This window comes from Lagenorhynchus albirostris, chromosome 16 (genome assembly GCF_949774975.1).
Source record: "Lagenorhynchus albirostris chromosome 16, mLagAlb1.1, whole genome shotgun sequence".
In the NCBI taxonomy this organism is placed as follows: domain Eukaryota; kingdom Metazoa; phylum Chordata; class Mammalia; order Artiodactyla; family Delphinidae; genus Lagenorhynchus; species Lagenorhynchus albirostris.
The window spans coordinates 33,380,682-33,391,844 of record NC_083110.1 but is presented as its reverse complement, the minus strand read 5'-3'; positions in this window follow the sequence as shown (position 1 = coordinate 33,391,844).

Genomic DNA, 11,163 nt, shown 5'->3' with positions numbered 1-11,163 from the left:
CGTAGGACAATTTCCATGAAAGGGATGGTACTAACATCAGTAGAGAATTATCATGATATTTGTACTAGGCTTGGAGAATGAGGCTTCAAGGCTTAGAAATACTGAAGAAACTTTTTGGAGCGAAGAGAGGTAAAGAAAAAAAGATAGTGAGGCTCCATTAGTCCCTGAGTCAGTTAATCATTAGATTTTTTAAAAAGTCAACTGTTTCTCCTCTTCAATACCCATTAAATACCACCCCCTAAGACAGAACACCATAATTCTGCCTATCAAATTTCCTTCTAAACCAATAAATTATAATACACCAAACTAACTTCTCTCCCTCACTGCCATCCAAACACCACCCTAAAACCAAACCAAGTAACTCCAAATAGGAGTAGTAGCCATAATAGCTGTAGTGATAGTAATAAACATGCGTTAAGCTTTCTGTGTACCGGAACTGTCCTTTGAGCTTTCAAAGGCACAATTTCATATAATCTTTCTGATCTAATGAGGTGGGTACTTTTATTATCCATTTTATACAGCTGAGTAATTTGCCTCATCATCATCATCACTCCTATAGCATTTCTTGTCCAGGCTACTCTCATTTATTTCCTAGTTACTTCACTAGTCTTTTTTTTTTTTTCTCTACCCTTACTTACCAACCCATCAGTCTATACAGCATCTGAACTGATCTTTTCAAACATAGATTTAATCATGCCCTTCTCATGTTTAAATCCTTCGTGAGCATTTCATTGCACTTATAAGATGCCTTAAAAAGCATTTCTGGCTGCAACCTACCTTTTTAATTTTATCTCATCTCATTTCATGCCTCTTCCTTCTTCTGTCATGAGGCTTTACCCATATTGAATTCTTCTCTGTAACTTGGCTGGATCAAGAATTGTCCCAGTCCATGGTCTTTTTCCATGGGGTTCCCTGACTGGAAAACCTTCCTGCCTATTTTTTTCCTTTGTCATTCCAATGCATATCTCCAAATTCATGTCATTTCTTCAAAGAGGCTTTTCTGGATTACCTAGTCTCAAGCAGATACACTTAATTCTTTGGTGCGAAGAATTACCCTGCTTTTTCATTATACTTATTATAATTAACAGTTACATACTTATATGCATTTTTACTATTGTGGTTTTTTTTTCAAGAGGGAAGGGCCCATGTCTATTTGTTTACCACTTCATATCCAAAATTTTGCATAGTTTCTTGCACACGGTAGGAATAAAATAGCGAAGTCACGGACTCAACATTTTCATCCTTATTAAACATCCTTATTCCCTTTGCCTCAATTTCTTCCTCCAAAAATGCAGGCCATTTAAACAACCTATTCATTAGATGAAAACAAAAATTATAGAACACATGAAGCCATAATTTAAACAAACAAAAATTAACAACAAAAAACTGCTCAAGGATAATAAAAGAACAAGCAGGGATTAAATGAATGACTCCCATCTTTATTATGTCAGATTTTCACCTTCATTTTTAAAAAAATACTACTAGTCCACCTGAAGGTAGCATTCCAGGTATTCTGGATCTAACTAATAAAAAAATTATAGAAATATTACTAGAGGAGGTGAGCTAGTATCCACCCAAGAATTAGGAAGGTACTCAGGGATAAAATTGAGAAACTACTGGCCCGGCATTTAATTGGAAAGGCCATATGATGTAAGTCATAAAAGTATAATTATATGGATGAGGTGAATGGTAACTAGTTCACCCAATCCCAGAATAATAGAACTAGTAGGCACTCTTCCTAACCCACAGCTTTGAAACTTGAAAGAATTACACATTACACTGAAGGGAAATAAAGTGAAACATTTTAAGATAGAGATACATTTTAGAGAATTTATATTAATTCATGAATATCACTGTGATGGTATGTTAAGAGGAAAGAGGCCATTGGGGAATCCGTGATTTAGCTTTTTAACCAGAGGCCCTGGAGCAAAGGCATGCTTGTCTTCAAACCATCCCTTCATGTGATAGGTTAAACACATACTTGATACAATGTGTTAATTACCTACCAGTATTTTAGTCCACATTTTGGTGTCAAATACCTTTTCTTTCTTTAATAGAATCGTGGAGCCGACTCTCTTTTAAGTATGGCAGACCTACCACTTATTAGGTGACTGCAGGACTGAGTGATCCTCTGGAGGATATTTTTTCCGATCACCTCTGCCCTTCAGTCTGTCTGAGCTGTCATCCTAAGAAGATGGTTTCATATTCTTTGCCCCAGTGACCACCCACTAGACCTGTTCTTCCAAGCGCTTTGTTCTTACCTTAAATCATTTTTTCAATTGATTATGCGTAAATATTTACTGAATACCTATTATTAACATGCTTGCTGCTGGGGAAATGGAAAAGAAAGGGGCATCATACCACCTCTTGCAATGCATGCAAGAGAAAGAAAGATTAATGAGTCATTGCTGTACAATGCATGAAATGCTACAAGAGAGACACTTGCGAGAAACACAGGCAAACTGAAGATGAAATGTCTCATAGAGAACATGACATTTGAGTTAAATTTTAACGACCTAAGTTCATAAGGCAACACTTTGGAGGTGGAGAGAAAACATTTACGGAAGGGAAGAGAGATGTGCTAGAATATAATATGCTCAAGAAAATGAAATTCATTTAAAAGGGAAATGTCTCAAGAGGTAGGCATCAACTTAAGGAGGAGTCAAACTCTGTCCTGGAGGAATAGAGACTGGAGCCAATGAGAGAAAAGGCTTCACTAGATTTTGAGAGCGAGAAAGAGACGATGCAAGCTTGCTGCTTTCCAACTTGTTTGGCTAGATGGATTATGGTGGCATACTCTGAGATGGAAAGCGCTGGAGGTGGATCAGTTGAGAGTGTGTGTATTTGTATGTGTGTATAATGGAGAGGGAGAAGGTATAAGGTGACAGGTTCACCTTTGGATATATTAGTTTGGGGATACCTTGGGTCCTTTAGGCGGAGATGTATAGCAGGCAACTTGACACACAGTCATCAGATGAAGACAAGTTTTGGCTGGAGACAATGACTTAAAAGTCACTATGTGAGAATGTACAGAAAGAACACATAATGGAAAGACAAAGCTGTGTTATTTAATCAGAAGTTGCAAAACAGTATAATTTTCTTAGAGGAAAGTTATTGAATTCAGCTATAATGGCCTCAACTTAGCAGATGGAAATGTGAGCCCATAGCAGGTCTTCATTCAATGAATGAGCACATAACCACTTGCCAGACACCATGGAAGACATGAAGCATACTTATCAAAAGTTATGAAGGTTATTTTTTAAGCAAAAATATGCCTCACAGAACTACAAAGTATGTTGATTTCTAATTGCCATGTGCTAAAATCCAGGAGAAATAAGCTTCCAGTTCTGATGTAGCAACATTAGAAGGGGATATGTAAGCAAGTATGACATTACGTCTTTGGAAAAGCTGAACCACTATGGAGCAGTTTTTGCTTCTCATAATGGGTGGGGCAAGATGGAAGGGTGAGAACACTATAAGACCAGGACTGCTCATAAACAGGACTATTGTCTTATATATCCAGCTGGTTTGAAATACACATTAATATCTGCCTCAACAGCTTGTCTTGTGGAAGCAATTGAGCCAGGAGCACAGCAGCTGGCAATCAGTGGTCTAAAAGTAGTCACTATATTGCGTTCACAACAAGGGCAGGTGTCTGGTATTTGGGAATTTTCTTCCTTGGAACCCTGGATAGACCAGACTACGGGAAGTTGGCCACTTCTTCTCTGTTCACAGTTTCTTGTTAGATAGAGATATAGTAGTGAAGTAGACAGAGAAAAGTTAAATAGACAGTTAGCTAATGAGACACACAGACACATGCTCAACACACAGGAGTCACGTGTCAAGGAAGATGATAATGCTACTGCCCTCTATCCCCCTCACCCTGCTGCCAATCTTTTAGCCACCTCTGAAGCCACCTGGGAATTTTAATACCTAAAGTTCTTCATACCTAAGCATATTCAAAACTATTGGATTTTTCTTTGACTATACTAAAAATAATTTGAGAAAAAATAAGCTTGGGCAAGTCAGAAGCATTTTGATGAAAGCACAAGGAAAGATTTCAGAGTTATCTGGCCAAAGATTCATTAAAATAGACCCATAAGAGCCCCTCAGTTTTTGAAAGTTTTGAATATAGTATGGAAATAGAAGATTAGGGATGTAACCAAATACTTTAAATTCTAATTGCTTGAAAAATAATTAAAGTGGATTTTTATATATTTTATTATGCTTGGACTTTAGTCATATTTCTAGGTCTCTTCTTAACCATTTTATGAGTTAAGGTGTGTTTGTAAGAGTCCTATGCTTATTTCCTCAGTAAATATCAAAGCCCTCTCGTGTCCTTTTTTTCTTATTAACTCTATTGAAGTTAAGCTATAAAGGACATGGTACCAACTGACTATGAAGGGATTGAAATTTTAAAGTACAGGCAACATTTAGAAAATGACAATATAGCTTCTGCACACATAGCTTAACACTTTAGAGAAAATAGGCAAATAGTCCTACTGTCTGTTTCGAAGGAAGAAAAATAAATAAATTTAACATTATTATCTACTGTATTTTGGTAAATACCATTAAAACAGTAACACTGGGAATCAGGAGACCTATCTTCTCACACTGTTTTTTTTATAACTATCTCTGTGATCTTGATAAGCTACACCCTCTTTGGGTCTCATTTTCCTCATCTCTGAAATGGGATAATTAGACTCATTCCTTCATCTCTAATAGTCTGAGTCTATGAAATAGTTGGATTCAAAGGTAACTGAACAAATCTTGGTAGGAGAGTGTGGTATCATCTTAGGCTCAGGCAAATCCAGCCCCAGTTGCTATAAAGGATGATGAGATAGTCGGGGTCCAAGAGCTTTTCTACACTTGGATACAGGGATATGCTCTGTAGTTTGGAACTCTCGGAAGCCGGGAGTTGTCAACTTTTCCTGATTCAAGTAAGCGGATGCTCTTCTTCCGGCCACCCTCAGTTATCTGCACCCTGAAACCAGTGGGAGCAAAGATTTCAATCAGATCCACATGCGAACTTGGTGCCACTGGGCATTATATGATTAAGTCTCTAAATAACACTCCAGCCAAAATCTAATCAGAGAGCCTGAATTGCAATTGTCAGTGCATCCACTGGCTATCTGTGTGCTGAATAAATATTGCACTTCCTGTGACACAAGCTTGCCAAGATACTCCTAATCTTTTCTCTAGCATGAGGGCTCCCAATCAGAAACCATGTCCTGGGAGATCGTTGCGAGCTCCTTTACACACCATTTCACACACCTGTTTTTGTCTCCATGAATTTGCAATGACTTCTCCTCTAGTCTCAGACTGATTAGAGCATTCTTCTTTCCCCTCCAGTTGTTACAAAGGCAGTTCTAATACAAATCAGCTCAAATGCCAGAACAGGTCAAATCTTTAGCTTTTAGCCTCCCCAGTGAGCCTAGTTTAAGTTTAAAAAGGACGCTTTAAGCCTTGCTGTATAATTCTGTCTTTTGGGCTCTGAGAAAGAAACCAGGTGAGTTAGTAATGATCGCAGCAGAGAATTCATTAAGGTGCCCTAATTGAGGGCTGAAGCGAGGGGGGGAAGTAAAGCCCCAAAATTTGACCTGATTGATCCTGGAGACTGCAGTGGGAGGACAACTAACACTCTGTGAAACATCTAAGAACTAAAGGCTTAAACATTTTATGTTACCCTCATGGCATCTCTTTAAGATAAGAATTGTTATCACCATTTTACAGATGGCTCAGAAACGTTAAGTAATCTGCCCAGGGTCACGTATGTACAAGAGCCATGATTAGAATGCAGATCTTTTTTTAGGCTGGTGTTCCTTTTTTCTGTTTCCTAGCCTGCTGGGGAGAAAACCCAGGCTTAGGGAAGTATAAAGCAACATGAAGAATGGCTTTGGAAATCAGTTTCCTCTGGTAACAAAAAGCTGACTAAAGCCTGCTGTCATGGGGTTGGAGGGCAGAAGCATGGAGAGGGAGTGAAGCTGAATCCGGCCTCTGTTCCACAACATGGAATTAAATCTCAGAGATGGAGTTTTGGGTGAAGTAGAAAAGAATAGCTTTATTGCTTTGCCAGGCAAAGGAGGCCACAACAGGCTAATGCCCTCAAAACTGAAGAAGATGTCCCAACTTGGAGGGGGTGGTGAAGAGTTTTATAGTAATGGTTCGAAGATGGCGTGATCAGCTCGTGGACATTCATCTGACTGGTTGGTGGTGAGGTAAGTGGGAGTCAGCATCATCAACCTTCTGGTTCCAACTGGTGGCCTAAGGTCTACGTGCTTGTGGGCAGCATACAGTTAACTTCTCCCACCTGGTGGGGGTTTCTGTATCTGCAAAACAGCTTAAAGATATTGTTATGTATATCCCTTGAGCGAACCAGGGCCCTGCCCCAAGGCTGCACCATTGTTTCTTTTGACTGTTCCTCTCGTCTCTGCATCCCCCTCGCTTCCCTAAGTGGCAACTGTTTGAACCTGCTCATTGGAACTCATGGAAGGTCCTGGAGGATGAATGAAACCTATTTCCTGTAATCAAGAAGTGGGGGACACAGAAAGGCTTTTGTGCTCAGGAGCCCCACAGGGTCCTGCTGGGTTGCAGGAGCAGAGAGTGAGTCTGAATGAATTACAGGTAGGGAGGGCAGGTTAGGAGGGAAAGCAGCCAGGGTTCAGGCTTTGCGGAAAATTAGCTGGGGATTCAAGGGTATTCATCGAGAAAGCTCCACTTATAATTTCTCTTACTAGCAATTAAACCCTCCAAAGCCAGCCATACTAATGTTCCAATGTACTGCTCATGCTCGTTGCTACGTCTCACATGCCCTGCACTAGAGTCAAGCAGCGTGACAGCATGTGCCTCTTCCCTGAAATTCACATGCCTGAGATGCCCCAGGGTCTGGAGATCTGTCTCTTCCCACCTGCCGTACTCCTTCATCAAGGCCCAGATCAAATATCTGTAGCCTTCTCTGAGTCCCCATGGTGAAAATGGAATCTTCTCCTACTGAATTGCCTTAGCACATTTATCAAGTCCCAAGCACTTGGCAGTTTTTGTACAAGCCTTGTGTTCCCTGCTAGATTCTCAGATTCCTAAAGGTTGGGGCAAGAGATATGGCAGAAAAAGCACATATTTGAGGTTTGATAATCTTCTGTTTTCCCCTCTCAATCTCCTCCACAGAGATGATGCTCAGAAAATATGTATGAAGTAAAGGAGTTTATTCCCACCGTTATGCTTGCTTTTTCTTTTAATTTCCTTGGTAGAAACCACTGATCATCCATTGAGTAAGTTTTCATTTACTAAGCACCAACTATGTAGATAATTCTGTGATGGATCAGGTCGTAGAAGGCTTTTACTGTCATGCTAAAACACTGAGTGTTAGTCTTATTTCAGGAGAGATATGAATAGGTATGATGCAAGGAAGTGACATGATCAGAGTTATTTTTCAGAAAGATACTTTTTGATGCAATATTAAAGATAGAATGGAGGAAGGTGAACCAGACGGTAGGGAGAACAGAAGTATGTTGGCAACATTCCAGGCATGAGATGATAATGGCTTAAATTAGTCTTTATGATGGAGAGGAAAAGGTCCAATGGAATAACAGACTATGAATGTCTGTTCATAGACCTTTACAGCCCAGGCTTCACCACCTGATCACTTACAGATGATTCTTAGTATCTGGCTATCCCTTCATTTCAACTCCATGGGATTTGACTTTTCTTTATAGATTTGCCAAATATAGGAAAAATCAAAAACTTGTTACTAAAAGAAAATAAACATATATTACTTTAAAGTAATAGATAATTTATATCATTAAGCAGAAATGAGTTCCAAAATGTGAAGGTCTCAGAACACTGTCATGAAATTGCCAAGAACCATGGGCCATATGGTAATTCCATATTCAGCTCTCTGAAGAACTGCCAAATTCTTTTCCACAGCTGACCTAGTGTGTTAGATTCCCATTGGCAATGTACAAGTGTTCCAATTTCTGTACATCCTCACCAACACTTGTTGTTTTTTATTTTTTTTAATTATGGGTATCTCAGTAGGTATGAAGTGATATCTCATTGTGGTTTTGATTTGCATCTTCCTAAAAACTATTGATGTTTAGTATCATTTCTTGTGATTATTGTGCATTTTTATATCTTCTTTGGATAAAGGCCCTTTTATATATTATATTCCCCAAACATAGATTTATATTTAGTTTTATGCACTTGTGTGAAAAATAAAAACTGGAGTTAGAAAAAATACAGTGATATTGACTTTTATATTGCCCATGTATTTACCTTTACTGTCAATTTGTATTTCTTCATCTGGCTTCAGATTACTATCTAGTGTCCTTTCTTTAGAATCTGAAGGGCTCCCTTTAGGATTTCCTATAGGGCACGTTAATAAACACCCTCAGGGTTTGTTTGTTTGTTTGTTTGTTTGCCTAGAATATTTTAATTTCTCCTTCATTTTTGAAGGACAAATTTTCCAGATATGGAATTATTTCTTGACAGTTTTTTTCTTTCAACATTTTATGTCATCATACTGCCTTCCTGCCTCCATGGTTTCTGATGAAATTTGCTGTTAACCTTACTGAGGATCTCTTGTGCTTGATAAGTTGCTTCTTTTTCCCTTGCTGCTTTTAAGATTCTTTCTTGTCTTTGGCTTTAGCTACTTTGATTATAATGTGTCTTTATATGAATCTCTGAGTTTATTATATTAGAATTCATTGAATTTCTTGGATTTGTAGATCTATGTATGTCATTTTCATATCTGTATTAATTTTAGAATTAGCTAACCAAATGCTACAATAAAAGCTTGTTATAAATATGGCATGAAATTACATAATGCCTATAGACTAATTTGGGGACAATCAGTATCTTACAATATTGACTTCCAAGCAGTATATCTTTTCATTACTTAGTTCTTTATTATTTCTCAGTAGTATTTGTAGCTTTCAGTACACTGCAACTACATATCTTCACATATCTTGTGTTAAATACATTTCTTAGTTTAGATGGTTGGTGATATAAAGAGAATGAAATTTTTAGTTTGATTTTCCATTTCTTCACGGATAATATATAAGCACAGATATTTATTTTTGTAAATGAACCTTGAGTTCTCTGACATTATTAAATTCACTTATTCAGATAATTGTTTTGTCAATTTCTTAGGTTTCTCTATATAAAAAATCATGTTGCCTGCCCAAAAAGAAAATTTTACATCTTTCCATTTCGTGCCATAAAGTCTTTTCTTAGCTTCTTTTTTCATATCTCTTTTGTCATCTATGTCTTTGCTGATATTTTATCTAGTTGTTCTATCAATGGAAAGAGAGAAGTGTTACATCTTCAAAAATGATGACAGAATTGCCAATTTTTAATCACTTAAATTTTTGATTCATGTGATATAAAGGATATAATTTTTTATGTCTTCTTCTTGAATTGACCATTTTATCATGATGAAATATTCCTCATCATTTAAATGTGCATTGACATCACAAGAACAAAAAATCAGAGAAGTAAAATTTGTAGTAAAGTCTCCAGGTAAATGATGCATTTTTCTTTATCTTCTGTTGATTTATTTTCCCAAGTTTTCTTTTGGCTGAGATTCTGTGACTACAGAAATCCATTTACTGTAGCAAATGGATAGCTGAATGTGTCATACTAAGCAATCAAAATAGAAGGCTTTGCATGTGCATGGATGTGTAGGTGTACATAGGCAGATCCTTTGAAATAGACCTTGAGAGATACTATGATAGACTCTAAAGAATGTGATGATTGATAAGACGTAGGTGGGAGAGGAAAATTTGGGAATGATGCCTAGACATCTTGTTTGGACATCTTAGTGGATAGTTATGTCTTTCAGCAAAATAAAAAATACAGAAGCAGCAGCAGGTCTGAGAGTGCAAAATAATGACTACAGCTCTGGACAAGTTAAGTTTAAAATGTCTGAGGAGTATCAAGGTGATGTCCAGTAGACAGCTGGATATATGGTCTAGTGCTCAGGAGGGAGGTGTGGGCTGGAAAAGAGATTTGGAAGTCATCAATGTCCTGTCAAGGGCTTGTCAAGTGGAAACTCAAGTGAAAGCCCCAAGATTCATTTGATACCCAACAGACAAAATAAAATACCAGGAACTTCTTTGTGCAAATTGTGCATTTCTCTCTGAGAAACCACATTCCGATGGTGGAAAACTTTAGTGTTTCAAAGTTGCAGTCCCCCTGTGAAGTGCAATTTTTGATACGTGATAATACTGTCTCTGTCCCTCTGCCATAAAATCTATATTTGACCAGGTAAAGCAAAAATGGAAATAATAAAAAGAAAATAGTACACAATATTTTAACTTAATAAAAGCAGCTTAGCTGTTTTATCCTGGACTCTGTAATTATTGACATAACTTTTAAGTAAAGGGAGTTATGAAAAACATTGGGAAGAGGAAGATTATAAACGTGTGTGTGTGTGTCTGTGTGGTTTTTTATTGTGGTAAAATACAAATAACAGATAATTTACCATTTTATTCATTTTGAAGTGTACATTCAGGGTATTAATTATATTCACAGTGTGCAACCAACCTCATTATGGGAAGTCACTGCTAAATGGGTACAGGGTTTCAGGTACAGAGACCAGTAGTTGAAATACACTGATACGTATTAAATGTCCTATTTTGTGATGTGACACACACACGTACACATACATAATTTGGTTTTATCATCACACGCCTATAGTTTTGATATTATTATCTCATTTTACAGAGCGTGAAATTAAGCCTCGAGAAGTGTCTTAAACACAAGGGCAGATCTCACTCTTGGAAGTGAGGGACTAGATCTCAAGCCTCTCCACTCCCACTTTACCTTGCTCTTTTTCAAGACAAACTTTTGCCTAAAACACATTCACTGTTATCTAGCTCCAGAACTTCTTTTTCTTCCTAAATGGAAACCCTGAACCCATTTAGCAGTTACTTCCTGTAATGAGGTTGGTTGCACACTGTGAATATAATTAATGCCCTGAATGTACACTTTAGGCTTCAGGTACAGAGACCAGTTGGTGTGAGTTAGACATTAACTGCCCAGCAGTTTTCCCCTGGCAGTGACCTCCCCTTGAGAGTTGGGCATTACCCCAGCAAAGTGAAAACAGTGGAATAAAAACAAGCAGTGAAACGAATGGCAAAGCTTTACTGTTCTTTCATGGCATAA